This window comes from Rhinoderma darwinii (genome assembly GCF_050947455.1).
Source record: "Rhinoderma darwinii isolate aRhiDar2 chromosome 5 unlocalized genomic scaffold, aRhiDar2.hap1 SUPER_5_unloc_7, whole genome shotgun sequence".
NCBI lineage: Eukaryota > Metazoa > Chordata > Amphibia > Anura > Rhinodermatidae > Rhinoderma > Rhinoderma darwinii.
The window spans coordinates 490367-517434 of NW_027461820.1; the positions used below are offsets into that span (position 1 = coordinate 490367).

The following is a 27068-nucleotide window of genomic DNA, read 5'->3' on the forward strand; positions in this document are numbered from 1 at the left end:
CACCGTCTTATATAAAGTTCAGACGGAACTTTGCACGTGTCATAGTGGAGCCCTCAGGATTCCAGAGCCAGCTTTCTGACATCATAATGGGGCCTCAGAGATAAAAGCCTGGGCCCAGGCAGTGTTGGTCAGTGCTGCTCAGCAGGCAGCACTGGACTGGACTGGATTACAGCTGATACAAGGTGTGAAGGAACAAGGGGTGGCTGTGGGCATGCACTTGCTGCCGCTGCCAGTGTTTATCTGCATGGCAGCAGGGCATTTGGGCGTTGCCAGGAAGGCGTTTTTATGTCGATTCCTCCTCTTTCAGCACTGCATTGTGGTGCAAGCAAAAGAAGCAAATCCTGTCTGGCTTCCTCTCCGGCCTTTATTCACCTCCCGTGTAGCTGTGAGTGTGTGAGCCTGCAGGGCCCCATGGAATTGCCTAGAAGTAGGCTGAATCGCTGCAAGGGCTGAACAGCAGTATCGGGCAGGCTCGGGCAACGCGCGGCCCGTTCGGGTTATCGCTTCTCGGCCTTTTGGCTAAGATCAAGTGTAGTATCTGTTCTTATCAGTTTAATATCTGATACGTCCCCTATCTGGGGACCATATATTAAATGGATTTTTAGAACAGGGAGATGGAAATAGAGCTTGCTCTGTCCACTCCACGCATTGACCTGGTATTGCAGTATTTCCAGGACCGGTGCACCCTTTCCTTATGTGTTGACTAAAAGCAGATTCCAAAAGTGTTTTTTGTCTTTGCTATTGTTTCTGTCTTTCTGAAGGGATCTCCCCTTTTAATCCCATTATTTCAACACCTGTTGGACAATGCATGAGTGATAATGAGCTCATTGATTAAATGCAATTAATGAATAGATTGCCACCTCTTGTTGTGTGTCGTCTGTGTTTCTGTGTTTCCGGCATTTCACATTGGAACACCTCATTCACCTTCCTTGTCTTCTCTCCGCCCTCCCTTTTAGGTAAGTTAAAGAGCTGCACCTGAGCCAGCCACTGATTGATTGATTGATTGATTGATTGATTGATTGATTGATTGATTGATTGATTGATTGATGCAGCACAACAGTCAAATAGTGGAGTGGAGTAGGGGAACAGCAAACAGCCAATAAAGCAGCCCGCCCGCTCGCCTGCCCGCCACAATGGACCTACCTGTGTACACTAGATGGATGTGATGGAATGTACTGTCGTCCCTACATTTCAAGAAGAAGTAAGAATTGCAGTTGCAACAAAGCCTTGCTTGCCTACAAAGAGAGCAGCAATTTGGATTTGTTACTATGTTACCTAGAAGAATAACAAACTGTGCAAGGATGGAGGTTGTAGGAGCAAGGAGAAGTTGTCTGTAAAGTTGGTGGATGCCTATTTTCCATTTTGCAGTCCCTTGTCTCCCTCTTGTGGCCTCCTGGAGGCAACTAGCTGTGCAAAAAAAAGACAGCCTGGCGGCCGGCTGTTGCAGTGTTGCCCTCTCAGGCAACACTGAGTGACTGACTGAGCCTCACCGTCTTATATAAAGTTCAGACGGAACTTTGCACGTGTCATAGTGGAGCCCTCAGGATTCCAGAGCCAGCTTTCTGACATCATAATGGGGCCTCAGAGATAAAAGCCTGGGCCCAGGCAGTGTTGGTCAGTGCTGCTCAGCAGGCAGCACTGGACTGGACTGGATTACAGCTGATACAAGGTGTGAAGGAACAAGGGGTGGCTGTGGGCATGCACTTGCTGCCGCTGCCAGTGTTTATCTGCATGGCAGCAGGGCATTTGGGCGTTGCCAGGAAGGCGTTTTTATGTCGATTCCTCCTCTTTCAGCACTGCATTGTGGTGCAAGCAAAAGAAGCAAATCCTGTCTGGCTTCCTCTCCGGCCTTTATTCACCTCCCGTGTAGCTGTGAGTGTGTGAGCCTGCAGGGCCCCATGGAATTGCCTAGAAGTAGGCTGAATCGCTGCAAGGGCTGAACAGCAGTATCGGGCAGGCTCGGGCAACGCGCGGCCCGTTCGGGTTATCGCTTCTCGGCCTTTTGGCTAAGATCAAGTGTAGTATCTGTTCTTATCAGTTTAATATCTGATACGTCCCCTATCTGGGGACCATATATTAAATGGATTTTTAGAACAGGGAGATGGAAATAGAGCTTGCTCTGTCCACTCCACGCATTGACCTGGTATTGCAGTATTTCCAGGACCGGTGCACCCTTTCCTTATGTGTTGACTAAAAGCAGATTCCAAAAGTGTTTTTTGTCTTTGCTATTGTTTCTGTCTTTCTGAAGGGATCTCCCCTTTTAATCCCATTATTTCAACACCTGTTGGACAATGCATGAGTGATAATGAGCTCATTGATTAAATGCAATTAATGAATAGATTGCCACCTCTTGTTGTGTGTCGTCTGTGTTTCTGTGTTTCCGGCATTTCACATTGGAACACCTCATTCACCTTCCTTGTCTTCTCTCCGCCCTCCCTTTTAGGTAAGTTAAAGAGCTGCACCTGAGCCAGCCACTGATTGATTGATTGATTGATTGATTGATTGATTGATTGATTGATTGATTGATTGATGCAGCACAACAGTCAAATAGTGGAGTGGAGTAGGGGAACAGCAAACAGCCAATAAAGCAGCCCGCCCGCTCGCCTGCCCGCCACAATGGACCTACCTGTGTACACTAGATGGATGTGATGGAATGTACTGTCGTCCCTACATTTCAAGAAGAAGTAAGAATTGCAGTTGCAACAAAGCCTTGCTTGCCTACAAAGAGAGCAGCAATTTGGATTTGTTACTATGTTACCTAGAAGAATAACAAACTGTGCAAGGATGGAGGTTGTAGGAGCAAGGAGAAGTTGTCTGTAAAGTTGGTGGATGCCTATTTTCCATTTTGCAGTCCCTTGTCTCCCTCTTGTGGCCTCCTGGAGGCAACTAGCTGTGCAAAAAAAAGACAGCCTGGCGGCCGGCTGTTGCAGTGTTGCCCTCTCAGGCAACACTGAGTGACTGACTGAGCCTCACCGTCTTATATAAAGTTCAGACGGAACTTTGCACGTGTCATAGTGGAGCCCTCAGGATTCCAGAGCCAGCTTTCTGACATCATAATGGGGCCTCAGAGATAAAAGCCTGGGCCCAGGCAGTGTTGGTCAGTGCTGCTCAGCAGGCAGCACTGGACTGGACTGGATTACAGCTGATACAAGGTGTGAAGGAACAAGGGGTGGCTGTGGGCATGCACTTGCTGCCGCTGCCAGTGTTTATCTGCATGGCAGCAGGGCATTTGGGCGTTGCCAGGAAGGCGTTTTTATGTAGATTCCTCCTCTTTCAGCACTGCATTGTGGTGCAAGCAAAAGAAGCAAATCCTGTCTGGCTTCCTCTCCGGCCTTTATTCACCTCCCGTGTAGCTGTGAGTGTGTGAGCCTGCAGGGCCCCATGGAATTGCCTAGAAGTAGGCTGAATCGCTGCAAGGGCTGAACAGCAGTATCGGGCAGGCTCGGGCAACGCGCGGCCCGTTCGGGTTATCGCTTCTCGGCCTTTTGGCTAAGATCAAGTGTAGTATCTGTTCTTATCAGTTTAATATCTGATACGTCCCCTATCTGGGGACCATATATTAAATGGATTTTTAGAACAGGGAGATGGAAATAGAGCTTGCTCTGTCCACTCCACGCATTGACCTGGTATTGCAGTATTTCCAGGACCGGTGCACCCTTTCCTTATGTGTTGACTAAAAGCAGATTCCAAAAGTGTTTTTTGTCTTTGCTATTGTTTCTGTCTTTCTGAAGGGATCTCCCCTTTTAATCCCATTATTTCAACACCTGTTGGACAATGCATGAGTGATAATGAGCTCATTGATTAAATGCAATTAATGAATAGATTGCCACCTCTTGTTGTGTGTCGTCTGTGTTTCTGTGTTTCCGGCATTTCACATTGGAACACCTCATTCACCTTCCTTGTCTTCTCTCCGCCCTCCCTTTTAGGTAAGTTAAAGAGCTGCACCTGAGCCAGCCACTGATTGATTGATTGATTGATTGATTGATTGATTGATTGATTGATTGATTGATTGATTGATGCAGCACAACAGTCAAATAGTGGAGTGGAGTAGGGGAACAGCAAACAGCCAATAAAGCAGCCCGCCCGCTCGCCTGCCCGCCACAATGGACCTACCTGTGTACACTAGATGGATGTGATGGAATGTACTGTCGTCCCTACATTTCAAGAAGAAGTAAGAATTGCAGTTGCAACAAAGCCTTGCTTGCCTACAAAGAGAGCAGCAATTTGGATTTGTTACTATGTTACCTAGAAGAATAACAAACTGTGCAAGGATGGAGGTTGTAGGAGCAAGGAGAAGTTGTCTGTAAAGTTGGTGGATGCCTATTTTCCATTTTGCAGTCCCTTGTCTCCCTCTTGTGGCCTCCTGGAGGCAACTAGCTGTGCAAAAAAAAGACAGCCTGGCGGCCGGCTGTTGCAGTGTTGCCCTCTCAGGCAACACTGAGTGACTGACTGAGCCTCACCGTCTTATATAAAGTTCAGACGGAACTTTGCACGTGTCATAGTGGAGCCCTCAGGATTCCAGAGCCAGCTTTCTGACATCATAATGGGGCCTCAGAGATAAAAGCCTGGGCCCAGGCAGTGTTGGTCAGTGCTGCTCAGCAGGCAGCACTGGACTGGACTGGATTACAGCTGATACAAGGTGTGAAGGAACAAGGGGTGGCTGTGGGCATGCACTTGCTGCCGCTGCCAGTGTTTATCTGCATGGCAGCAGGGCATTTGGGCGTTGCCAGGAAGGCGTTTTTATGTAGATTCCTCCTCTTTCAGCACTGCATTGTGGTGCAAGCAAAAGAAGCAAATCCTGTCTGGCTTCCTCTCCGGCCTTTATTCACCTCCCGTGTAGCTGTGAGTGTGTGAGCCTGCAGGGCCCCATGGAATTGCCTAGAAGTAGGCTGAATCGCTGCAAGGGCTGAACAGCAGTATCGGGCAGGCTCGGGCAACGCGCGGCCCGTTCGGGTTATCGCTTCTCGGCCTTTTGGCTAAGATCAAGTGTAGTATCTGTTCTTATCAGTTTAATATCTGATACGTCCCCTATCTGGGGACCATATATTAAATGGATTTTTAGAACAGGGAGATGGAAATAGAGCTTGCTCTGTCCACTCCACGCATTGACCTGGTATTGCAGTATTTCCAGGACCGGTGCACCCTTTCCTTATGTGTTGACTAAAAGCAGATTCCAAAAGTGTTTTTTGTCTTTGCTATTGTTTCTGTCTTTCTGAAGGGATCTCCCCTTTTAATCCCATTATTTCAACACCTGTTGGACAATGCATGAGTGATAATGAGCTCATTGATTAAATGCAATTAATGAATAGATTGCCACCTCTTGTTGTGTGTCGTCTGTGTTTCTGTGTTTCCGGCATTTCACATTGGAACCACCTTCCTTGTCTTCTCTCCGCCCTCCCTTTTAGGTAAGTTAAAGAGCTGCACCTGAGCCAGCCACTGATTGATTGATTGATTGATTGATTGATTGATTGATTGATTGATGCAGCACAACAGTCAAATAGTGGAGTGGAGTAGGGGAACAGCAAACAGCCAATAAAGCAGCCCGCCCGCTCGCCTGCCCGCCACAATGGACCTACCTGTGTACACTAGATGGATGTGATGGAATGTACTGTCGTCCCTACATTTCAAGAAGAAGTAAGAATTGCAGTTGCAACAAAGCCTTGCTTGCCTACAAAGAGAGCAGCAATTTGGATTTGTTACTATGTTACCTAGAAGAATAACAAACTGTGCAAGGATGGAGGTTGTAGGAGCAAGGAGAAGTTGTCTGTAAAGTTGGTGGATGCCTATTTTCCATTTTGCAGTCCCTTGTCTCCCTCTTGTGGCCTCCTGGAGGCAACTAGCTGTGCAAAAAAAAGACAGCCTGGCGGCCGGCTGTTGCAGTGTTGCCCTCTCAGGCAACACTGAGTGACTGACTGAGCCTCACCGTCTTATATAAAGTTCAGACGGAACTTTGCACGTGTCATAGTGGAGCCCTCAGGATTCCAGAGCCAGCTTTCTGACATCATAATGGGGCCTCAGAGATAAAAGCCTGGGCCCAGGCAGTGTTGGTCAGTGCTGCTCAGCAGGCAGCACTGGACTGGACTGGATTACAGCTGATACAAGGTGTGAAGGAACAAGGGGTGGCTGTGGGCATGCACTTGCTGCCGCTGCCAGTGTTTATCTGCATGGCAGCAGGGCATTTGGGCGTTGCCAGGAAGGCATTTTTATGTAGATTCCTCCTCTTTCAGCACTGCATTGTGGTGCAAGCAAAAGAAGCAAATCCTGTCTGGCTTCCTCTCCGGCCTTTATTCACCTCCCGTGTAGCTGTGAGTGTGTGAGCCTGCAGGGCCCCATGGAATTGCCTAGAAGTAGGCTGAATCGCTGCAAGGGCTGAACAGCAGTATCGGGCAGGCTCGGGCAACGCGCGGCCCGTTCGGGTTATCGCTTCTCGGCCTTTTGGCTAAGATCAAGTGTAGTATCTGTTCTTATCAGTTTAATATCTGATACGTCCCCTATCTGGGGACCATATATTAAATGGATTTTTAGAACAGGGAGATGGAAATAGAGCTTGCTCTGTCCACTCCACGCATTGACCTGGTATTGCAGTATTTCCAGGACCGGTGCACCCTTTCCTTATGTGTTGACTAAAAGCAGATTCCAAAAGTGTTTTTTGTCTTTGCTATTGTTTCTGTCTTTCTGAAGGGATCTCCCCTTTTAATCCCATTATTTCAACACCTGTTGGACAATGCATGAGTGATAATGAGCTCATTGATTAAATGCAATTAATGAATAGATTGCCACCTCTTGTTGTGTGTCGTCTGTGTTTCTGTGTTTCCGGCATTTCACATTGGAACACCTCATTCACCTTCCTTGTCTTCTCTCCGCCCTCCCTTTTAGGTAAGTTAAAGAGCTGCACCTGAGCCAGCCACTGATTGATTGATTGATTGATTGATTGATTGATTGATTGATTGATTGATTGATGCAGCACAACAGTCAAATAGTGGAGTGGAGTAGGGGAACAGCAAACAGCCAATAAAGCAGCCCGCCCGCTCGCCTGCCCGCCACAATGGACCTACCTGTGTACACTAGATGGATGTGATGGAATGTACTGTCGTCCCTACATTTCAAGAAGAAGTAAGAATTGCAGTTGCAACAAAGCCTTGCTTGCCTACAAAGAGAGCAGCAATTTGGATTTGTTACTATGTTACCTAGAAGAATAACAAACTGTGCAAGGATGGAGGTTGTAGGAGCAAGGAGAAGTTGTCTGTAAAGTTGGTGGATGCCTATTTTCCATTTTGCAGTCCCTTGTCTCCCTCTTGTGGCCTCCTGGAGGCAACTAGCTGTGCAAAAAAAAGACAGCCTGGCGGCCGGCTGTTGCAGTGTTGCCCTCTCAGGCAACACTGAGTGACTGACTGAGCCTCACCGTCTTATATAAAGTTCAGACGGAACTTTGCACGTGTCATAGTGGAGCCCTCAGGATTCCAGAGCCAGCTTTCTGACATCATAATGGGGCCTCAGAGATAAAAGCCTGGGCCCAGGCAGTGTTGGTCAGTGCTGCTCAGCAGGCAGCACTGGACTGGACTGGATTACAGCTGATACAAGGTGTGAAGGAACAAGGGGTGGCTGTGGGCATGCACTTGCTGCCGCTGCCAGTGTTTATCTGCATGGCAGCAGGGCATTTGGGCGTTGCCAGGAAGGCGTTTTTATGTAGATTCCTCCTCTTTCAGCACTGCATTGTGGTGCAAGCAAAAGAAGCAAATCCTGTCTGGCTTCCTCTCCGGCCTTTATTCACCTCCCGTGTAGCTGTGAGTGTGTGAGCCTGCAGGGCCCCATGGAATTGCCTAGAAGTAGGCTGAATCGCTGCAAGGGCTGAACAGCAGTATCGGGCAGGCTCGGGCAACGCGCGGCCCGTTCGGGTTATCGCTTCTCGGCCTTTTGGCTAAGATCAAGTGTAGTATCTGTTCTTATCAGTTTAATATCTGATACGTCCCCTATCTGGGGACCATATATTAAATGGATTTTTAGAACAGGGAGATGGAAATAGAGCTTGCTCTGTCCACTCCACGCATTGACCTGGTATTGCAGTATTTCCAGGACCGGTGCACCCTTTCCTTATGTGTTGACTAAAAGCAGATTCCAAAAGTGTTTTTTGTCTTTGCTATTGTTTCTGTCTTTCTGAAGGGATCTCCCCTTTTAATCCCATTATTTCAACACCTGTTGGACAATGCATGAGTGATAATGAGCTCATTGATTAAATGCAATTAATGAATAGATTGCCACCTCTTGTTGTGTGTCGTCTGTGTTTCTGTGTTTCCGGCATTTCACATTGGAACACCTCATTCACCTTCCTTGTCTTCTCTCCGCCCTCCCTTTTAGGTAAGTTAAAGAGCTGCACCTGAGCCAGCCACTGATTGATTGATTGATTGATTGATTGATTGATTGATGCAGCACAACAGTCAAATAGTGGAGTGGAGTAGGGGAACAGCAAACAGCCAATAAAGCAGCCCGCCCGCTCGCCTGCCCGCCACAATGGACCTACCTGTGTACACTAGATGGATGTGATGGAATGTACTGTCGTCCCTACATTTCAAGAAGAAGTAAGAATTGCAGTTGCAACAAAGCCTTGCTTGCCTACAAAGAGAGCAGCAATTTGGATTTGTTACTATGTTACCTAGAAGAATAACAAACTGTGCAAGGATGGAGGTTGTAGGAGCAAGGAGAAGTTGTCTGTAAAGTTGGTGGATGCCTATTTTCCATTTTGCAGTCCCTTGTCTCCCTCTTGTGGCCTCCTGGAGGCAACTAGCTGTGCAAAAAAAAGACAGCCTGGCGGCCGGCTGTTGCAGTGTTGCCCTCTCAGGCAACACTGAGTGACTGACTGAGCCTCACCGTCTTATATAAAGTTCAGATGGAACTTTGCACGTGTCATAGTGGAGCCCTCAGGATTCCAGAGCCAGCTTTCTGACATCATAATGGGGCCTCAGAGATAAAAGCCTGGGCCCAGGCAGTGTTGGTCAGTGCTGCTCAGCAGGCAGCACTGGACTGGACTGGATTACAGCTGATACAAGGTGTGAAGGAACAAGGGGTGGCTGTGGGCATGCACTTGCTGCCGCTGCCAGTGTTTATCTGCATGGCAGCAGGGCATTTGGGCGTTGCCAGGAAGGCGTTTTTATGTAGATTCCTCCTCTTTCAGCACTGCATTGTGGTGCAAGCAAAAGAAGCAAATCCTGTCTGGCTTCCTCTCCGGCCTTTATTCACCTCCCGTGTAGCTGTGAGTGTGTGAGCCTGCAGGGCCCCATGTAATTGCCTAGAAGTAGGCTGAATCGCTGCAAGGGCTGAACAGCAGTATCGGGCAGGCTCGGGCAACGCGCGGCCCGTTCGGGTTATCGCTTCTCGGCCTTTTGGCTAAGATCAAGTGTAGTATCTGTTCTTATCAGTTTAATATCTGATACGTCCCCTATCTGGGGACCATATATTAAATGGATTTTTAGAACAGGGAGATGGAAATAGAGCTTGCTCTGTCCACTCCACGCATTGACCTGGTATTGCAGTATTTCCAGGACCGGTGCACCCTTTCCTTATGTGTTGACTAAAAGCAGATTCCAAAAGTGTTTTTTGTCTTTGCTATTGTTTCTGTCTTTCTGAAGGGATCTCCCCTTTTAATCCCATTATTTCAACACCTGTTGGACAATGCATGAGTGATAATGAGCTCATTGATTAAATGCAATTAATGAATAGATTGCCACCTCTTGTTGTGTGTCGTCTGTGTTTCTGTGTTTCCGGCATTTCACATTGGAACACCTCATTCACCTTCCTTGTCTTCTCTCCGCCCTCCCTTTTAGGTAAGTTAAAGAGCTGCACCTGAGCCAGCCACTGATTGATTGATTGATTGATTGATTGATTGATTGATTGATTGATTGATGCAGCACAACAGTCAAATAGTGGAGTGGAGTAGGGGAACAGCAAACAGCCAATAAAGCAGCCCGCCCGCTCGCCTGCCCGCCACAATGGACCTACCTGTGTACACTAGATGGATGTGATGGAATGTACTGTCGTCCCTACATTTCAAGAAGAAGTAAGAATTGCAGTTGCAACAAAGCCTTGCTTGCCTACAAAGAGAGCAGCAATTTGGATTTGTTACTATGTTACCTAGAAGAATAACAAACTGTGCAAGGATGGAGGTTGTAGGAGCAAGGAGAAGTTGTCTGTAAAGTTGGTGGATGCCTATTTTCCATTTTGCAGTCCCTTGTCTCCCTCTTGTGGCCTCCTGGAGGCAACTAGCTGTGCAAAAAAAAGACAGCCTGGCGGCCGGCTGTTGCAGTGTTGCCCTCTCAGGCAACACTGAGTGACTGACTGAGCCTCACCGTCTTATATAAAGTTCAGACGGAACTTTGCACGTGTCATAGTGGAGCCCTCAGGATTCCAGAGCCAGCTTTCTGACATCATAATGGGGCCTCAGAGATAAAAGCCTGGGCCCAGGCAGTGTTGGTCAGTGCTGCTCAGCAGGCAGCACTGGACTGGACTGGATTACAGCTGATACAAGGTGTGAAGGAACAAGGGGTGGCTGTGGGCATGCACTTGCTGCCGCTGCCAGTGTTTATCTGCATGGCAGCAGGGCATTTGGGCGTTGCCAGGAAGGCGTTTTTATGTAGATTCCTCCTCTTTCAGCACTGCATTGTGGTGCAAGCAAAAGAAGCAAATCCTGTCTGGCTTCCTCTCCGGCCTTTATTCACCTCCCGTGTAGCTGTGAGTGTGTGAGCCTGCAGGGCCCCATGGAATTGCCTAGAAGTAGGCTGAATCGCTGCAAGGGCTGAACAGCAGTATCGGGCAGGCTCGGGCAACGCGCGGCCCGTTCGGGTTATCGCTTCTCGGCCTTTTGGCTAAGATCAAGTGTAGTATCTGTTCTTATCAGTTTAATATCTGATACGTCCCCTATCTGGGGACCATATATTAAATGGATTTTTAGAACAGGGAGATGGAAATAGAGCTTGCTCTGTCCACTCCACGCATTGACCTGGTATTGCAGTATTTCCAGGACCGGTGCACCCTTTCCTTATGTGTTGACTAAAAGCAGATTCCAAAAGTGTTTTTTGTCTTTGCTATTGTTTCTGTCTTTCTGAAGGGATCTCCCCTTTTAATCCCATTATTTCAACACCTGTTGGACAATGCATGAGTGATAATGAGCTCATTGATTAAATGCAATTAATGAATAGATTGCCACCTCTTGTTGTGTGTCGTCTGTGTTTCTGTGTTTCCGGCATTTCACATTGGAACACCTCATTCACCTTCCTTGTCTTCTCTCCGCCCTCCCTTTTAGGTAAGTTAAAGAGCTGCACCTGAGCCAGCCACTGATTGATTGATTGATTGATTGATTGATTGATTGATTGATTGATTGATTGATTGATGCAGCACAACAGTCAAATAGTGGAGTGGAGTAGGGGAACAGCAAACAGCCAATAAAGCAGCCCGCCCGCTCGCCTGCCCGCCACAATGGACCTACCTGTGTACACTAGATGGATGTGATGGAATGTACTGTCGTCCCTACATTTCAAGAAGAAGTAAGAATTGCAGTTGCAACAAAGCCTTGCTTGCCTACAAAGAGAGCAGCAATTTGGATTTGTTACTATGTTACCTAGAAGAATAACAAACTGTGCAAGGATGGAGGTTGTAGGAGCAAGGAGAAGTTGTCTGTAAAGTTGGTGGATGCCTATTTTCCATTTTGCAGTCCCTTGTCTCCCTCTTGTGGCCTCCTGGAGGCAACTAGCTGTGCAAAAAAAAGACAGCCTGGCGGCCGGCTGTTGCAGTGTTGCCCTCTCAGGCAACACTGAGTGACTGACTGAGCCTCACCGTCTTATATAAAGTTCAGATGGAACTTTGCACGTGTCATAGTGGAGCCCTCAGGATTCCAGAGCCAGCTTTCTGACATCATAATGGGGCCTCAGAGATAAAAGCCTGGGCCCAGGCAGTGTTGGTCAGTGCTGCTCAGCAGGCAGCACTGGACTGGACTGGATTACAGCTGATACAAGGTGTGAAGGAACAAGGGGTGGCTGTGGGCATGCACTTGCTGCCGCTGCCAGTGTTTATCTGCATGGCAGCAGGGCATTTGGGCGTTGCCAGGAAGGCGTTTTTATGTAGATTCCTCCTCTTTCAGCACTGCATTGTGGTGCAAGCAAAAGAAGCAAATCCTGTCTGGCTTCCTCTCCGGCCTTTATTCACCTCCCGTGTAGCTGTGAGTGTGTGAGCCTGCAGGGCCCCATGGAATTGCCTAGAAGTAGGCTGAATCGCTGCAAGGGCTGAACAGCAGTATCGGGCAGGCTCGGGCAACGCGCGGCCCGTTCGGGTTATCGCTTCTCGGCCTTTTGGCTAAGATCAAGTGTAGTATCTGTTCTTATCAGTTTAATATCTGATACGTCCCCTATCTGGGGACCATATATTAAATGGATTTTTAGAACAGGGAGATGGAAATAGAGCTTGCTCTGTCCACTCCACGCATTGACCTGGTATTGCAGTATTTCCAGGACCGGTGCACCCTTTCCTTATGTGTTGACTAAAAGCAGATTCCAAAAGTGTTTTTTGTCTTTGCTATTGTTTCTGTCTTTCTGAAGGGATCTCCCCTTTTAATCCCATTATTTCAACACCTGTTGGACAATGCATGAGTGATAATGAGCTCATTGATTAAATGCAATTAATGAATAGATTGCCACCTCTTGTTGTGTGTCGTCTGTGTTTCTGTGTTTCCGGCATTTCACATTGGAACACCTCATTCACCTTCCTTGTCTTCTCTCCGCCCTCCCTTTTAGGTAAGTTAAAGAGCTGCACCTGAGCCAGCCACTGATTGATTGATTGATTGATTGATTGATTGATTGATTGATTGATTGATTGATTGATTGATTGATTGATTGATGCAGCACAACAGTCAAATAGTGGAGTGGAGTAGGGGAACAGCAAACAGCCAATAAAGCAGCCCGCCCGCTCGCCTGTCCGCCACAATGGACCTACCTGTGTACACTAGATGGATGTGATGGAATGTACTGTCGTCCCTACATTTCAAGAAGAAGTAAGAATTGCAGTTGCAACAAAGCCTTGCTTGCCTACAAAGAGAGCAGCAATTTGGATTTGTTACTATGTTACCTAGAAGAATAACAAACTGTGCAAGGATGGAGGTTGTAGGAGCAAGGAGAAGTTGTCTGTAAAGTTGGTGGATGCCTATTTTCCATTTTGCAGTCCCTTGTCTCCCTCTTGTGGCCTCCTGGAGGCAACTAGCTGTGCAAAAAAAAGACAGCCTGGCGGCCGGCTGTTGCAGTGTTGCCCTCTCAGGCAACACTGAGTGACTGACTGAGCCTCACCGTCTTATATAAAGTTCAGACGGAACTTTGCACGTGTCATAGTGGAGCCCTCAGGATTCCAGAGCCAGCTTTCTGACATCATAATGGGGCCTCAGAGATAAAAGCCTGGGCCCAGGCAGTGTTGGTCAGTGCTGCTCAGCAGGCAGCACTGGACTGGACTGGATTACAGCTGATACAAGGTGTGAAGGAACAAGGGGTGGCTGTGGGCATGCACTTGCTGCCGCTGCCAGTGTTTATCTGCATGGCAGCAGGGCATTTGGGCGTTGCCAGGAAGGCGTTTTTATGTAGATTCCTCCTCTTTCAGCACTGCATTGTGGTGCAAGCAAAAGAAGCAAATCCTGTCTGGCTTCCTCTCCGGCCTTTATTCACCTCCCGTGTAGCTGTGAGTGTGTGAGCCTGCAGGGCCCCATGGAATTGCCTAGAAGTAGGCTGAATCGCTGCAAGGGCTGAACAGCAGTATCGGGCAGGCTCGGGCAACGCGCGGCCCGTTCGGGTTATCGCTTCTCGGCCTTTTGGCTAAGATCAAGTGTAGTATCTGTTCTTATCAGTTTAATATCTGATACGTCCCCTATCTGGGGACCATATATTAAATGGATTTTTAGAACAGGGAGATGGAAATAGAGCTTGCTCTGTCCACTCCACGCATTGACCTGGTATTGCAGTATTTCCAGGACCGGTGCACCCTTTCCTTATGTGTTGACTAAAAGCAGATTCCAAAAGTGTTTTTTGTCTTTGCTATTGTTTCTGTCTTTCTGAAGGGATCTCCCCTTTTAATCCCATTATTTCAACACCTGTTGGACAATGCATGAGTGATAATGAGCTCATTGATTAAATGCAATTAATGAATAGATTGCCACCTCTTGTTGTGTGTCGTCTGTGTTTCTGTGTTTCCGGCATTTCACATTGGAACACCTCATTCACCTTCCTTGTCTTCTCTCCGCCCTCCCTTTTAGGTAAGTTAAAGAGCTGCACCTGAGCCAGCCACTGATTGATTGATTGATTGATTGATTGATTGATTGATTGATGCAGCACAACAGTCAAATAGTGGAGTGGAGTAGGGGAACAGCAAACAGCCAATAAAGCAGCCCGCCCGCTCGCCTGCCCGCCACAATGGACCTACCTGTGTACACTAGATGGATGTGATGGAATGTACTGTCGTCCCTACATTTCAAGAAGAAGTAAGAATTGCAGTTGCAACAAAGCCTTGCTTGCCTACAAAGAGAGCAGCAATTTGGATTTGTTACTATGTTACCTAGAAGAATAACAAACTGTGCAAGGATGGAGGTTGTAGGAGCAAGGAGAAGTTGTCTGTAAAGTTGGTGGATGCCTATTTTCCATTTTGCAGTCCCTTGTCTCCCTCTTGTGGCCTCCTGGAGGCAACTAGCTGTGCAAAAAAAAGACAGCCTGGCGGCCGGCTGTTGCAGTGTTGCCCTCTCAGGCAACACTGAGTGACTGACTGAGCCTCACCGTCTTATATAAAGTTCAGACGGAACTTTGCACGTGTCATAGTGGAGCCCTCAGGATTCCAGAGCCAGCTTTCTGACATCATAATGGGGCCTCAGAGATAAAAGCCTGGGCCCAGGCAGTGTTGGTCAGTGCTGCTCAGCAGGCAGCACTGGACTGGACTGGATTACAGCTGATACAAGGTGTGAAGGAACAAGGGGTGGCTGTGGGCATGCACTTGCTGCCGCTGCCAGTGTTTATCTGCATGGCAGCAGGGCATTTGGGCGTTGCCAGGAAGGCGTTTTTATGTAGATTCCTCCTCTTTCAGCACTGCATTGTGGTGCAAGCAAAAGAAGCAAATCCTGTCTGGCTTCCTCTCCGGCCTTTATTCACCTCCCGTGTAGCTGTGAGTGTGTGAGCCTGCAGGGCCCCATGGAATTGCCTAGAAGTAGGCTGAATCGCTGCAAGGGCTGAACAGCAGTATCGGGCAGGCTCGGGCAACGCGCGGCCCGTTCGGGTTATCGCTTCTCGGCCTTTTGGCTAAGATCAAGTGTAGTATCTGTTCTTATCAGTTTAATATCTGATACGTCCCCTATCTGGGGACCATATATTAAATGGATTTTTAGAACAGGGAGATGGAAATAGAGCTTGCTCTGTCCACTCCACGCATTGACCTGGTATTGCAGTATTTCCAGGACCGGTGCACCCTTTCCTTATGTGTTGACTAAAAGCAGATTCCAAAAGTGTTTTTTGTCTTTGCTATTGTTTCTGTCTTTCTGAAGGGATCTCCCCTTTTAATCCCATTATTTCAACACCTGTTGGACAATGCATGAGTGATAATGAGCTCATTGATTAAATGCAATTAATGAATAGATTGCCACCTCTTGTTGTGTGTCGTCTGTGTTTCTGTGTTTCCGGCATTTCACATTGGAACACCTCATTCACCTTCCTTGTCTTCTCTCCGCCCTCCCTTTTAGGTAAGTTAAAGAGCTGCACCTGAGCCAGCCACTGATTGATTGATTGATTGATTGATTGATTGATTGATTGATTGATTGATGCAGCACAACAGTCAAATAGTGGAGTGGAGTAGGGGAACAGCAAACAGCCAATAAAGCAGCCCGCCCGCTCGCCTGCCCGCCACAATGGACCTACCTGTGTACACTAGATGGATGTGATGGAATGTACTGTCGTCCCTACATTTCAAGAAGAAGTAAGAATTGCAGTTGCAACAAAGCCTTGCTTGCCTACAAAGAGAGCAGCAATTTGGATTTGTTACTATGTTACCTAGAAGAATAACAAACTGTGCAAGGATGGAGGTTGTAGGAGCAAGGAGAAGTTGTCTGTAAAGTTGGTGGATGCCTATTTTCCATTTTGCAGTCCCTTGTCTCCCTCTTGTGGCCTCCTGGAGGCAACTAGCTGTGCAAAAAAAAGACAGCCTGGCGGCCGGCTGTTGCAGTGTTGCCCTCTCAGGCAACACTGAGTGACTGACTGAGCCTCACCGTCTTATATAAAGTTCAGACGGAACTTTGCACGTGTCATAGTGGAGCCCTCAGGATTCCAGAGCCAGCTTTCTGACATCATAATGGGGCCTCAGAGATAAAAGCCTGGGCCCAGGCAGTGTTGGTCAGTGCTGCTCAGCAGGCAGCACTGGACTGGACTGGATTACAGCTGATACAAGGTGTGAAGGAACAAGGGGTGGCTGTGGGCATGCACTTGCTGCCGCTGCCAGTGTTTATCTGCATGGCAGCAGGGCATTTGGGCGTTGCCAGGAAGGCGTTTTTATGTAGATTCCTCCTCTTTCAGCACTGCATTGTGGTGCAAGCAAAAGAAGCAAATCCTGTCTGGCTTCCTCTCCGGCCTTTATTCACCTCCCGTGTAGCTGTGAGTGTGTGAGCCTGCAGGGCCCCATGGAATTGCCTAGAAGTAGGCTGAATCGCTGCAAGGGCTGAACAGCAGTATCGGGCAGGCTCGGGCAACGCGCGGCCCGTTCGGGTTATCGCTTCTCGGCCTTTTGGCTAAGATCAAGTGTAGTATCTGTTCTTATCAGTTTAATATCTGATACGTCCCCTATCTGGGGACCATATATTAAATGGATTTTTAGAACAGGGAGATGGAAATAGAGCTTGCTCTGTCCACTCCACGCATTGACCTGGTATTGCAGTATTTCCAGGACCGGTGCACCCTTTCCTTATGTGTTGACTAAAAGCAGATTCCAAAAGTGTTTTTTGTCTTTGCTATTGTTTCTGTCTTTCTGAAGGGATCTCCCCTTTTAATCCCATTATTTCAACACCTGTTGGACAATGCATGAGTGATAATGAGCTCATTGATTAAATGCAATTAATGAATAGATTGCCACCTCTTGTTGTGTGTCGTCTGTGTTTCTGTGTTTCCGGCATTTCACATTGGAACACCTCATTCACCTTCCTTGTCTTCTCTCCGCCCTCCCTTTTAGGTAAGTTAAAGAGCTGCACCTGAGCCAGCCACTGATTGATTGATTGATTGATTGATTGATTGATGCAGCACAACAGTCAAATAGTGGAGTGGAGTAGGGGAACAGCAAACAGCCAATAAAGCAGCCCGCCCGCTCGCCTGCCCGCCACAATGGACCTACCTGTGTACACTAGATGGATGTGATGGAATGTACTGTCGTCCCTACATTTCAAGAAGAAGTAAGAATTGCAGTTGCAACAAAGCCTTGCTTGCCTACAAAGAGAGCAGCAATTTGGATTTGTTACTATGTTACCTAGAAGAATAACAAACTGTGCAAGGATGGAGGTTGTAGGAGCAAGGAGAAGTTGTCTGTAAAGTTGGTGGATGCCTATTTTCCATTTTGCAGTCCCTTGTCTCCCTCTTGTGGCCTCCTGGAGGCAACTAGCTGTGCAAAAAAAAGACAGCCTGGCGGCCGGCTGTTGCAGTGTTGCCCTCTCAGGCAACACTGAGTGACTGACTGAGCCTCACCGTCTTATATAAAGTTCAGACGGAACTTTGCACGTGTCATAGTGGAGCCCTCAGGATTCCAGAGCCAGCTTTCTGACATCATAATGGGGCCTCAGAGATAAAAGCCTGGGCCCAGGCAGTGTTGGTCAGTGCTGCTCAGCAGGCAGCACTGGACTGGACTGGATTACAGCTGATACAAGGTGTGAAGGAACAAGGGGTGGCTGTGGGCATGCACTTGCTGCCGCTGCCAGTGTTTATCTGCATGGCAGCAGGGCATTTGGGCGTTGCCAGGAAGGCGTTTTTATGTAGATTCCTCCTCTTTCAGCACTGCATTGTGGTGCAAGCAAAAGAAGCAAATCCTGTCTGGCTTCCTCTCCGGCCTTTATTCACCTCCCGTGTAGCTGTGAGTGTGTGAGCCTGCAGGGCCCCATGGAATTGCCTAGAAGTAGGCTGAATCGCTGCAAGGGCTGAACAGCAGTATCGGGCAGGCTCGGGCAACGCGCGGCCCGTTCGGGTTATCGCTTCTCGGCCTTTTGGCTAAGATCAAGTGTAGTATCTGTTCTTATCAGTTTAATATCTGATACGTCCCCTATCTGGGGACCATATATTAAATGGATTTTTAGAACAGGGAGATGGAAATAGAGCTTGCTCTGTCCACTCCACGCATTGACCTGGTATTGCAGTATTTCCAGGACCGGTGCACCCTTTCCTTATGTGTTGACTAAAAGCAGATTCCAAAAGTGTTTTTTGTCTTTGCTATTGTTTCTGTCTTTCTGAAGGGATCTCCCCTTTTAATCCCATTATTTCAACACCTGTTGGACAATGCATGAGTGATAATGAGCTCATTGATTAAATGCAATTAATGAATAGATTGCCACCTCTTGTTGTGTGTCGTCTGTGTTTCTGTGTTTCCGGCATTTCACATTGGAACACCTCATTCACCTTCCTTGTCTTCTCTCCGCCCTCCCTTTTAGGTAAGTTAAAGAGCTGCACCTGAGCCAGCCACTGATTGATTGATTGATTGATTGATTGATTGATTGATTGATTGATTGATTGATTGATTGCAGCACAACAGTCAAATAGTGGAGTGGAGTAGGGGAACAGCAAACAGCCAATAAAGCAGCCCGCCCGCTCGCCTGCCCGCCACAATGGACCTACCTGTGTACACTAGATGGATGTGATGGAATGTACTGTCGTCCCTACATTTCAAGAAGAAGTAAGAATTGCAGTTGCAACAAAGCCTTGCTTGCCTACAAAGAGAGCAGCAATTTGGATTTGTTACTATGTTACCTAGAAGAATAACAAACTGTGCAAGGATGGAGGTTGTAGGAGCAAGGAGAAGTTGTCTGTAAAGTTGGTGGATGCCTATTTTCCATTTTGCAGTCCCTTGTCTCCCTCTTGTGGCCTCCTGGAGGCAACTAGCTGTGCAAAAAAAAGACAGCCTGGCGGCCGGCTGTTGCAGTGTTGCCCTCTCAGGCAACACTGAGTGACTGACTGAGCCTCACCGTCTTATATAAAGTTCAGACGGAACTTTGCACGTGTCATAGTGGAGCCCTCAGGATTCCAGAGCCAGCTTTCTGACATCATAATGGGGCCTCAGAGATAAAAGCCTGGGCCCAGGCAGTGTTGGTCAGTGCTGCTCAGCAGGCAGCACTGGACTGGACTGGATTACAGCTGATACAAGGTGTGAAGGAACAAGGGGTGGCTGTGGGCATGCACTTGCTGCCGCTGCCAGTGTTTATCTGCATGGCAGCAGGGCATTTGGGCGTTGCCAGGAAGGCGTTTTTATGTAGATTCCTCCTCTTTCAGCACTGCATTGTGGTGCAAGCAAAAGAAGCAAATCCTGTCTGGCTTCCTCTCCGGCCTTTATTCACCTCCCGTGTAGCTGTGAGTGTGTGAGCCTGCAGGGCCCCATGGAATTGCCTAGAAGTAGGCTGAATCGCTGCAAGGGCTGAACAGCAGTATCGGGCAGGCTCGGGCAACGCGCGGCCCGTTCGGGTTATCGCTTCTCGGCCTTTTGGCTAAGATCAAGTGTAGTATCTGTTCTTATCAGTTTAATATCTGATACGTCCCCTATCTGGGGACCATATATTAAATGGATTTTTAGAACAGGGAGATGGAAATAGAGCTTGCTCTGTCCACTCCACGCATTGACCTGGTATTGCAGTATTTCCAGGACCGGTGCACCCTTTCCTTATGTGTTGACTAAAAGCAGATTCCAAAAGTGTTTTTTGTCTTTGCTATTGTTTCTGTCTTTCTGAAGGGATCTCCCCTTTTAATCCCATTATTTCAACACCTGTTGGACAATGCATGAGTGATAATGAGCTCATTGATTAAATGCAATTAATGAATAGATTGCCACCTCTTGTTGTGTGTCGTCTGTGTTTCTGTGTTTCCGGCATTTCACATTGGAACACCTCATTCACCTTCCTTGTCTTCTCTCCGCCCTCCCTTTTAGGTAAGTTAAAGAGCTGCACCTGAGCCAGCCACTGATTGATTGATTGATTGATTGATTGATTGATTGATTGATTGATTGATTGATTGATTGATTGATGCAGCACAACAGTCAAATAGTGGAGTGGAGTAGGGGAACAGCAAACAGCCAATAAAGCAGCCCGCCCGCTCGCCTGCCCGCCACAATGGACCTACCTGTGTACACTAGATGGATGTGATGGAATGTACTGTCGTCCCTACATTTCAAGAAGAAGTAAGAATTGCAGTTGCAACAAAGCCTTGCTTGCCTACAAAGAGAGCAGCAATTTGGATTTGTTACTATGTTACCTAGAAGAATCTGTGCAAGGATGGAGGTTGTAGGAGCAAGGAGAAGTTGTCTGTAAAGTTGGTGGATGCCTATTTTCCATTTTGCAGTCCCTTGTCTCCCTCTTGTGGCCTCCTGGAGGCAACTAGCTGTGCAAAAAAAAGACAGCCTGGCGGCCGGCTGTTGCAGTGTTGCCCTCTCAGGCAACACTGAGTGACTGACTGAGCCTCACCGTCTTATATAAAGTTCAGACGGAACTTTGCACGTGTCATAGTGGAGCCCTCAGGATTCCAGAGCCAGCTTTCTGACATCATAATGGGGCCTCAGAGATAAAAGCCTGGGCCCAGGCAGTGTTGGTCAGTGCTGCTCAGCAGGCAGCACTGGACTGGACTGGATTACAGCTGATACAAGGTGTGAAGGAACAAGGGGTGGCTGTGGGCATGCACTTGCTGCCGCTGCCAGTGTTTATCTGCATGGCAGCAGGGCATTTGGGCGTTGCCAGGAAGGCGTTTTTATGTAGATTCCTCCTCTTTCAGCACTGCATTGTGGTGCAAGCAAAAGAAGCAAATCCTGTCTGGCTTCCTCTCCGGCCTTTATTCACCTCCCGTGTAGCTGTGAGTGTGTGAGCCTGCAGGGCCCCATGGAATTGCCTAGAAGTAGGCTGAATCGCTGCAAGGGCTGAACAGCAGTATCGGGCAGGCTCGGGCAACGCGCGGCCCGTTCGGGTTATCGCTTCTCGGCCTTTTGGCTAAGATCAAGTGTAGTATCTGTTCTTATCAGTTTAATATCTGATACGTCCCCTATCTGGGGACCATATATTAAATGGATTTTTAGAACAGGGAGATGGAAATAGAGCTTGCTCTGTCCACTCCACGCATTGACCTGGTATTGCAGTATTTCCAGGACCGGTGCACCCTTTCCTTATGTGTTGACTAAAAGCAGATTCCAAAAGTGTTTTTTGTCTTTGCTATTGTTTCTGTCTTTCTGAAGGGATCTCCCCTTTTAATCCCATTATTTCAACACCTGTTGGACAATGCATGAGTGATAATGAGCTCATTGATTAAATGCAATTAATGAATAGATTGCCACCTCTTGTTGTGTGTCGTCTGTGTTTCTGTGTTTCCGGCATTTCACATTGGAACACCTCATTCACCTTCCTTGTCTTCTCTCCGCCCTCCCTTTTAGGTAAGTTAAAGAGCTGCACCTGAGCCAGCCACCGATTGATTGATTGATTGATTGATTGATTGATTGATTGATTGATGCAGCACAACAGTCAAATAGTGGAGTGGAGTAGGGGAACAGCAAACAGCCAATAAAGCAGCCCGCCCGCTCGCCTGCCCGCCACAATGGACCTACCTGTGTACACTAGATGGATGTGATGGAATGTACTGTCGTCCCTACATTTCAAGAAGAAGTAAGAATTGCAGTTGCAACAAAGCCTTGCTTGCCTACAAAGAGAGCAGCAATTTGGATTTGTTACTATGTTACCTAGAAGAATAACAAACTGTGCAAGGATGGAGGTTGTAGGAGCAAGGAGAAGTTGTCTGTAAAGTTGGTGGATGCCTATTTTCCATTTTGCAGTCCCTTGTCTCCCTCTTGTGGCCTCCTGGAGGCAACTAGCTGTGCAAAAAAAAGACAGCCTGGCGGCCGGCTGTTGCAGTGTTGCCCTCTCAGGCAACACTGAGTGACTGACTGAGCCTCACCGTCTTATATAAAGTTCAGACGGAACTTTGCACGTGTCATAGTGGAGCCCTCAGGATTCCAGAGCCAGCTTTCTGACATCATAATGGGGCCTCAGAGATAAAAGCCTGGGCCCAGGCAGTGTTGGTCAGTGCTGCTCAGCAGGCAGCACTGGACTGGACTGGATTACAGCTGATACAAGGTGTGAAGGAACAAGGGGTGGCTGTGGGCATGCACTTGCTGCCGCTGCCAGTGTTTATCTGCATGGCAGCAGGGCATTTGGGCGTTGCCAGGAAGGCGTTTTTATGTAGATTCCTCCTCTTTCAGCACTGCATTGTGGTGCAAGCAAAAGAAGCAAATCCTGTCTGGCTTCCTCTCCGGCCTTTATTCACCTCCCGTGTAGCTGTGAGTGTGTGAGCCTGCAGGGCCCCATGGAATTGCCTAGAAGTAGGCTGAATCGCTGCAAGGGCTGAACAGCAGTATCGGGCAGGCTCGGGCAACGCGCGGCCCGTTCGGGTTATCGCTTCTCGGCCTTTTGGCTAAGATCAAGTGTAGTATCTGTTCTTATCAGTTTAATATCTGATACGTCCCCTATCTGGGGACCATATATTAAATGGATTTTTAGAACAGGGAGATGGAAATAGAGCTTGCTCTGTCCACTCCACGCATTGACCTGGTATTGCAGTATTTCCAGGACCGGTGCACCCTTTCCTTATGTGTTGACTAAAAGCAGATTCCAAAAGTGTTTTTTGTCTTTGCTATTGTTTCTGTCTTTCTGAAGGGATCTCCCCTTTTAATCCCATTATTTCAACACCTGTTGGACAATGCATGAGTGATAATGAGCTCATTGATTAAATGCAATTAATGAATAGATTGCCACCTCTTGTTGTGTGTCGTCTGTGTTTCTGTGTTTCCGGCATTTCACATTGGAACACCTCATTCACCTTCCTTGTCTTCTCTCCGCCCTCCCTTTTAGGTAAGTTAAAGAGCTGCACCTGAGCCAGCCACTGATTGATTGATTGATTGATTGATTGATTGATTGATTGATTGATTGATTGATGCAGCACAACAGTCAAATAGTGGAGTGGAGTAGGGGAACAGCAAACAGCCAATAAAGCAGCCCGCCCGCTCGCCTGCCCGCCACAATGGACCTACCTGTGTACACTAGATGGATGTGATGGAATGTACTGTCGTCCCTACATTTCAAGAAGAAGTAAGAATTGCAGTTGCAACAAAGCCTTGCTTGCCTACAAAGAGAGCAGCAATTTGGATTTGTTACTATGTTACCTAGAAGAATAACAAACTGTGCAAGGATGGAGGTTGTAGGAGCAAGGAGAAGTTGTCTGTAAAGTTGGTGGATGCCTATTTTCCATTTTGCAGTCCCTTGTCTCCCTCTTGTGGCCTCCTGGAGGCAACTAGCTGTGCAAAAAAAAGACAGCCTGGCGGCCGGCTGTTGCAGTGTTGCCCTCTCAGGCAACACTGAGTGACTGACTGAGCCTCACCGTCTTATATAAAGTTCAGACGGAACTTTGCACGTGTCATAGTGGAGCCCTCAGGATTCCAGAGCCAGCTTTCTGACATCATAATGGGGCCTCAGAGATAAAAGCCTGGGCCCAGGCAGTGTTGGTCAGTGCTGCTCAGCAGGCAGCACTGGACTGGACTGGATTACAGCTGATACAAGGTGTGAAGGAACAAGGGGTGGCTGTGGGCATGCACTTGCTGCCGCTGCCAGTGTTTATCTGCATGGCAGCAGGGCATTTGGGCGTTGCCAGGAAGGCGTTTTTATGTAGATTCCTCCTCTTTCAGCACTGCATTGTGGTGCAAGCAAAAGAAGCAAATCCTGTCTGGCTTCCTCTCCGGCCTTTATTCACCTCCCGTGTAGCTGTGAGTGTGTGAGCCTGCAGGGCCCCATGGAATTGCCTAGAAGTAGGCTGAATCGCTGCAAGGGCTGAACAGCAGTATCGGGCAGGCTCGGGCAACGCGCGGCCCGTTCGGGTTATCGCTTCTCGGCCTTTTGGCTAAGATCAAGTGTAGTATCTGTTCTTATCAGTTTAATATCTGATACGTCCCCTATCTGGGGACCATATATTAAATCGATTTTTAGAACAGGGAGATGGAAATAGAGCTTGCTCTGTCCACTCCACGCATTGACCTGGTATTGCAGTATTTCCAGGACCGGTGCACCCTTTCCTTATGTGTTGACTAAAAGCAGATTCCAAAAGTGTTTTTTGTCTTTGCTATTGTTTCTGTCTTTCTGAAGGGATCTCCCCTTTTAATCCCATTATTTCAACACCTGTTGGACAATGCATGAGTGATAATGAGCTCATTGATTAAATGCAATTAATGAATAGATTGCCACCTCTTGTTGTGTGTCGTCTGTGTTTCTGTGTTTCCGGCATTTCACATTGGAACACCTCATTCACCTTCCTTGTCTTCTCTCCGCCCTCCCTTTTAGGTAAGTTAAAGAGCTGCACCTGAGCCAGCCACTGATTGATTGATTGATTGATTGATTGATTGATTGATTGATTGATTGATTGATGCAGCACAACAGTCAAATAGTGGAGTGGAGTAGGGGAACAGCAAACAGCCAATAAAGCAGCCCGCCCGCTCGCCTGCCCGCCACAATGGACCTACCTGTGTACACTAGATGGATGTGATGGAATGTACTGTCGTCCCTACATTTCAAGAAGAAGTAAGAATTGCAGTTGCAACAAAGCCTTGCTTGCCTACAAAGAGAGCAGCAATTTGGATTTGTTACTATGTTACCTAGAAGAATAACAAACTGTGCAAGGATGGAGGTTGTAGGAGCAAGGAGAAGTTGTCTGTAAAGTTGGTGGATGCCTATTTTCCATTTTGCAGTCCCTTGTCTCCCTCTTGTGGCCTCCTGGAGGCAACTAGCTGTGCAAAAAAAAGACAGCCTGGCGGCCGGCTGTTGCAGTGTTGCCCTCTCAGGCAACACTGAGTGACTGACTGAGCCTCACCGTCTTATATAAAGTTCAGACGGAACTTTGCACGTGTCATAGTGGAGCCCTCAGGATTCCAGAGCCAGCTTTCTGACATCATAATGGGGCCTCAGAGATAAAAGCCTGGGCCCAGGCAGTGTTGGTCAGTGCTGCTCAGCAGGCAGCACTGGACTGGACTGGATTACAGCTGATACAAGGTGTGAAGGAACAAGGGGTGGCTGTGGGCATGCACTTGCTGCCGCTGCCAGTGTTTATCTGCATGGCAGCAGGGCATTTGGGCGTTGCCAGGAAGGCGTTTTTATGTAGATTCCTCCTCTTTCAGCACTGCATTGTGGTGCAAGCAAAAGAAGCAAATCCTGTCTGGCTTCCTCTCCGGCCTTTATTCACCTCCCGTGTAGCTGTGAGTGTGTGAGCCTGCAGGGCCCCATGGAATTGCCTAGAAGTAGGCTGAATCGCTGCAAGGGCTGAACAGCAGTATCGGGCAGGCTCGGGCAACGCGCGGCCCGTTCGGGTTATCGCTTCTCGGCCTTTTGGCTAAGATCAAGTGTAGTATCTGTTCTTATCAGTTTAATATCTGATACGTCCCCTATCTGGGGACCATATATTAAATGGATTTTTAGAACAGGGAGATGGAAATAGAGCTTGCTCTGTCCACTCCACGCATTGACCTGGTATTGCAGTATTTCCAGGACCGGTGCACCCTTTCCTTATGTGTTGACTAAAAGCAGATTCCAAAAGTGTTTTTTGTCTTTGCTATTGTTTCTGTCTTTCTGAAGGGATCTCCCCTTTTAATCCCATTATTTCAACACCTGTTGGACAATGCATGAGTGATAATGAGCTCATTGATTAAATGCAATTAATGAATAGATTGCCACCTCTTGTTGTGTGTCGTCTGTGTTTCTGTGTTTCCGGCATTTCACATTGGAACACCTCATTCACCTTCCTTGTCTTCTCTCCGCCCTCCCTTTTAGGTAAGTTAAAGAGCTGCACCTGAGCCAGCCACCGATTGATTGATTGATTGATTGATTGATTGATTGATTGATTGATTGATTGATTGATTGATGCAGCACAACAGTCAAATAGTGGAGTGGAGTAGGGGAACAGCAAACAGCCAATAAAGCAGCCCGCCCGCTCGCCTGCCCGCCACAATGGACCTACCTGTGTACACTAGATGGATGTGATGGAATGTACTGTCGTCCCTACATTTCAAGAAGAAGTAAGAATTGCAGTTGCAACAAAGCCTTGCTTGCCTACAAAGAGAGCAGCAATTTGGATTTGTTACTATGTTACCTAGAAGAATAACAAACTGTGCAAGGATGGAGGTTGTAGGAGCAAGGAGAAGTTGTCTGTAAAGTTGGTGGATGCCTATTTTCCATTTTGCAGTCCCTTGTCTCCCTCTTGTGGCCTCCTGGAGGCAACTAGCTGTGCAAAAAAAAGACAGCCTGGCGGCCGGCTGTTGCAGTGTTGCCCTCTCAGGCAACACTGAGTGACTGACTGAGCCTCACCGTCTTATATAAAGTTCAGACGGAACTTTGCACGTGTCATAGTGGAGCCCTCAGGATTCCAGAGCCAGCTTTCTGACATCATAATGGGGCCTCAGAGATAAAAGCCTGGGCCCAGGCAGTGTTGGTCAGTGCTGCTCAGCAGGCAGCACTGGACTGGACTGGATTACAGCTGATACAAGGTGTGAAGGAACAAGGGGTGGCTGTGGGCATGCACTTGCTGCCGCTGCCAGTGTTTATCTGCATGGCAGCAGGGCATTTGGGCGTTGCCAGGAAGGCGTTTTTATGTAGATTCCTCCTCTTTCAGCACTGCATTGTGGTGCAAGCAAAAGAAGCAAATCCTGTCTGGCTTCCTCTCCGGCCTTTATTCACCTCCCGTGTAGCTGTGAGTGTGTGAGCCTGCAGGGCCCCATGGAATTGCCTAGAAGTAGGCTGAATCGCTGCAAGGGCTGAACAGCAGTAT

The 27068-nt window shown here is 47.9% G+C and overlaps 18 non-coding genes across 18 annotated transcripts; all 18 read left to right on the plus strand.

Moving 5' to 3' along the window:
* Positions 1-499: 499 nt before the first annotated feature.
* On the plus strand, positions 500-690 carry LOC142696909 (U2 spliceosomal RNA). The gene has a single exon (XR_012864754.1). It is a non-coding gene; the product is annotated as a U2 spliceosomal RNA (small nuclear RNA).
* A 1296-nt stretch (positions 691-1986) lies between these two features.
* LOC142696910 (U2 spliceosomal RNA) lies at positions 1987-2177 on the plus strand. Its single transcript, XR_012864755.1, has one exon. It is a non-coding gene; the product is annotated as a U2 spliceosomal RNA (small nuclear RNA).
* Positions 2178-3469: 1292 nt separating this feature from the next.
* LOC142696911 (U2 spliceosomal RNA) lies at positions 3470-3660 on the plus strand. The gene has a single exon (XR_012864756.1). It is a non-coding gene; the product is annotated as a U2 spliceosomal RNA (small nuclear RNA).
* A 1296-nt stretch (positions 3661-4956) lies between these two features.
* LOC142696913 (U2 spliceosomal RNA) lies at positions 4957-5147 on the plus strand. Its single transcript, XR_012864758.1, has one exon. It is a non-coding gene; the product is annotated as a U2 spliceosomal RNA (small nuclear RNA).
* Positions 5148-6419: 1272 nt separating this feature from the next.
* LOC142696914 (U2 spliceosomal RNA) lies at positions 6420-6610 on the plus strand. The gene has a single exon (XR_012864759.1). It is a non-coding gene; the product is annotated as a U2 spliceosomal RNA (small nuclear RNA).
* A 1288-nt stretch (positions 6611-7898) lies between these two features.
* On the plus strand, positions 7899-8089 carry LOC142696915 (U2 spliceosomal RNA). The gene has a single exon (XR_012864760.1). It is a non-coding gene; the product is annotated as a U2 spliceosomal RNA (small nuclear RNA).
* A 1272-nt stretch (positions 8090-9361) lies between these two features.
* LOC142696916 (U2 spliceosomal RNA) lies at positions 9362-9552 on the plus strand. The gene has a single exon (XR_012864761.1). It is a non-coding gene; the product is annotated as a U2 spliceosomal RNA (small nuclear RNA).
* A 1284-nt stretch (positions 9553-10836) lies between these two features.
* Positions 10837-11027, plus strand: LOC142696917 (U2 spliceosomal RNA). Its single transcript, XR_012864762.1, has one exon. It is a non-coding gene; the product is annotated as a U2 spliceosomal RNA (small nuclear RNA).
* Positions 11028-12319: 1292 nt separating this feature from the next.
* LOC142696918 (U2 spliceosomal RNA) lies at positions 12320-12510 on the plus strand. Its single transcript, XR_012864763.1, has one exon. It is a non-coding gene; the product is annotated as a U2 spliceosomal RNA (small nuclear RNA).
* Positions 12511-13818: 1308 nt separating this feature from the next.
* LOC142696920 (U2 spliceosomal RNA) lies at positions 13819-14009 on the plus strand. Its single transcript, XR_012864764.1, has one exon. It is a non-coding gene; the product is annotated as a U2 spliceosomal RNA (small nuclear RNA).
* Positions 14010-15285: 1276 nt separating this feature from the next.
* On the plus strand, positions 15286-15476 carry LOC142696921 (U2 spliceosomal RNA). Its single transcript, XR_012864765.1, has one exon. It is a non-coding gene; the product is annotated as a U2 spliceosomal RNA (small nuclear RNA).
* Positions 15477-16760: 1284 nt separating this feature from the next.
* LOC142696922 (U2 spliceosomal RNA) lies at positions 16761-16951 on the plus strand. Its single transcript, XR_012864766.1, has one exon. It is a non-coding gene; the product is annotated as a U2 spliceosomal RNA (small nuclear RNA).
* Positions 16952-18219: 1268 nt separating this feature from the next.
* On the plus strand, positions 18220-18410 carry LOC142696923 (U2 spliceosomal RNA). Its single transcript, XR_012864767.1, has one exon. It is a non-coding gene; the product is annotated as a U2 spliceosomal RNA (small nuclear RNA).
* Positions 18411-19703: 1293 nt separating this feature from the next.
* Positions 19704-19894, plus strand: LOC142696925 (U2 spliceosomal RNA). The gene has a single exon (XR_012864769.1). It is a non-coding gene; the product is annotated as a U2 spliceosomal RNA (small nuclear RNA).
* A 1294-nt stretch (positions 19895-21188) lies between these two features.
* On the plus strand, positions 21189-21379 carry LOC142696926 (U2 spliceosomal RNA). The gene has a single exon (XR_012864770.1). It is a non-coding gene; the product is annotated as a U2 spliceosomal RNA (small nuclear RNA).
* Positions 21380-22659: 1280 nt separating this feature from the next.
* On the plus strand, positions 22660-22850 carry LOC142696927 (U2 spliceosomal RNA). Its single transcript, XR_012864771.1, has one exon. It is a non-coding gene; the product is annotated as a U2 spliceosomal RNA (small nuclear RNA).
* A 1288-nt stretch (positions 22851-24138) lies between these two features.
* LOC142696539 (U2 spliceosomal RNA) lies at positions 24139-24329 on the plus strand. Its single transcript, XR_012864425.1, has one exon. It is a non-coding gene; the product is annotated as a U2 spliceosomal RNA (small nuclear RNA).
* A 1288-nt stretch (positions 24330-25617) lies between these two features.
* Positions 25618-25808, plus strand: LOC142696928 (U2 spliceosomal RNA). The gene has a single exon (XR_012864772.1). It is a non-coding gene; the product is annotated as a U2 spliceosomal RNA (small nuclear RNA).
* Positions 25809-27068: the final 1260 nt, after the last annotated feature.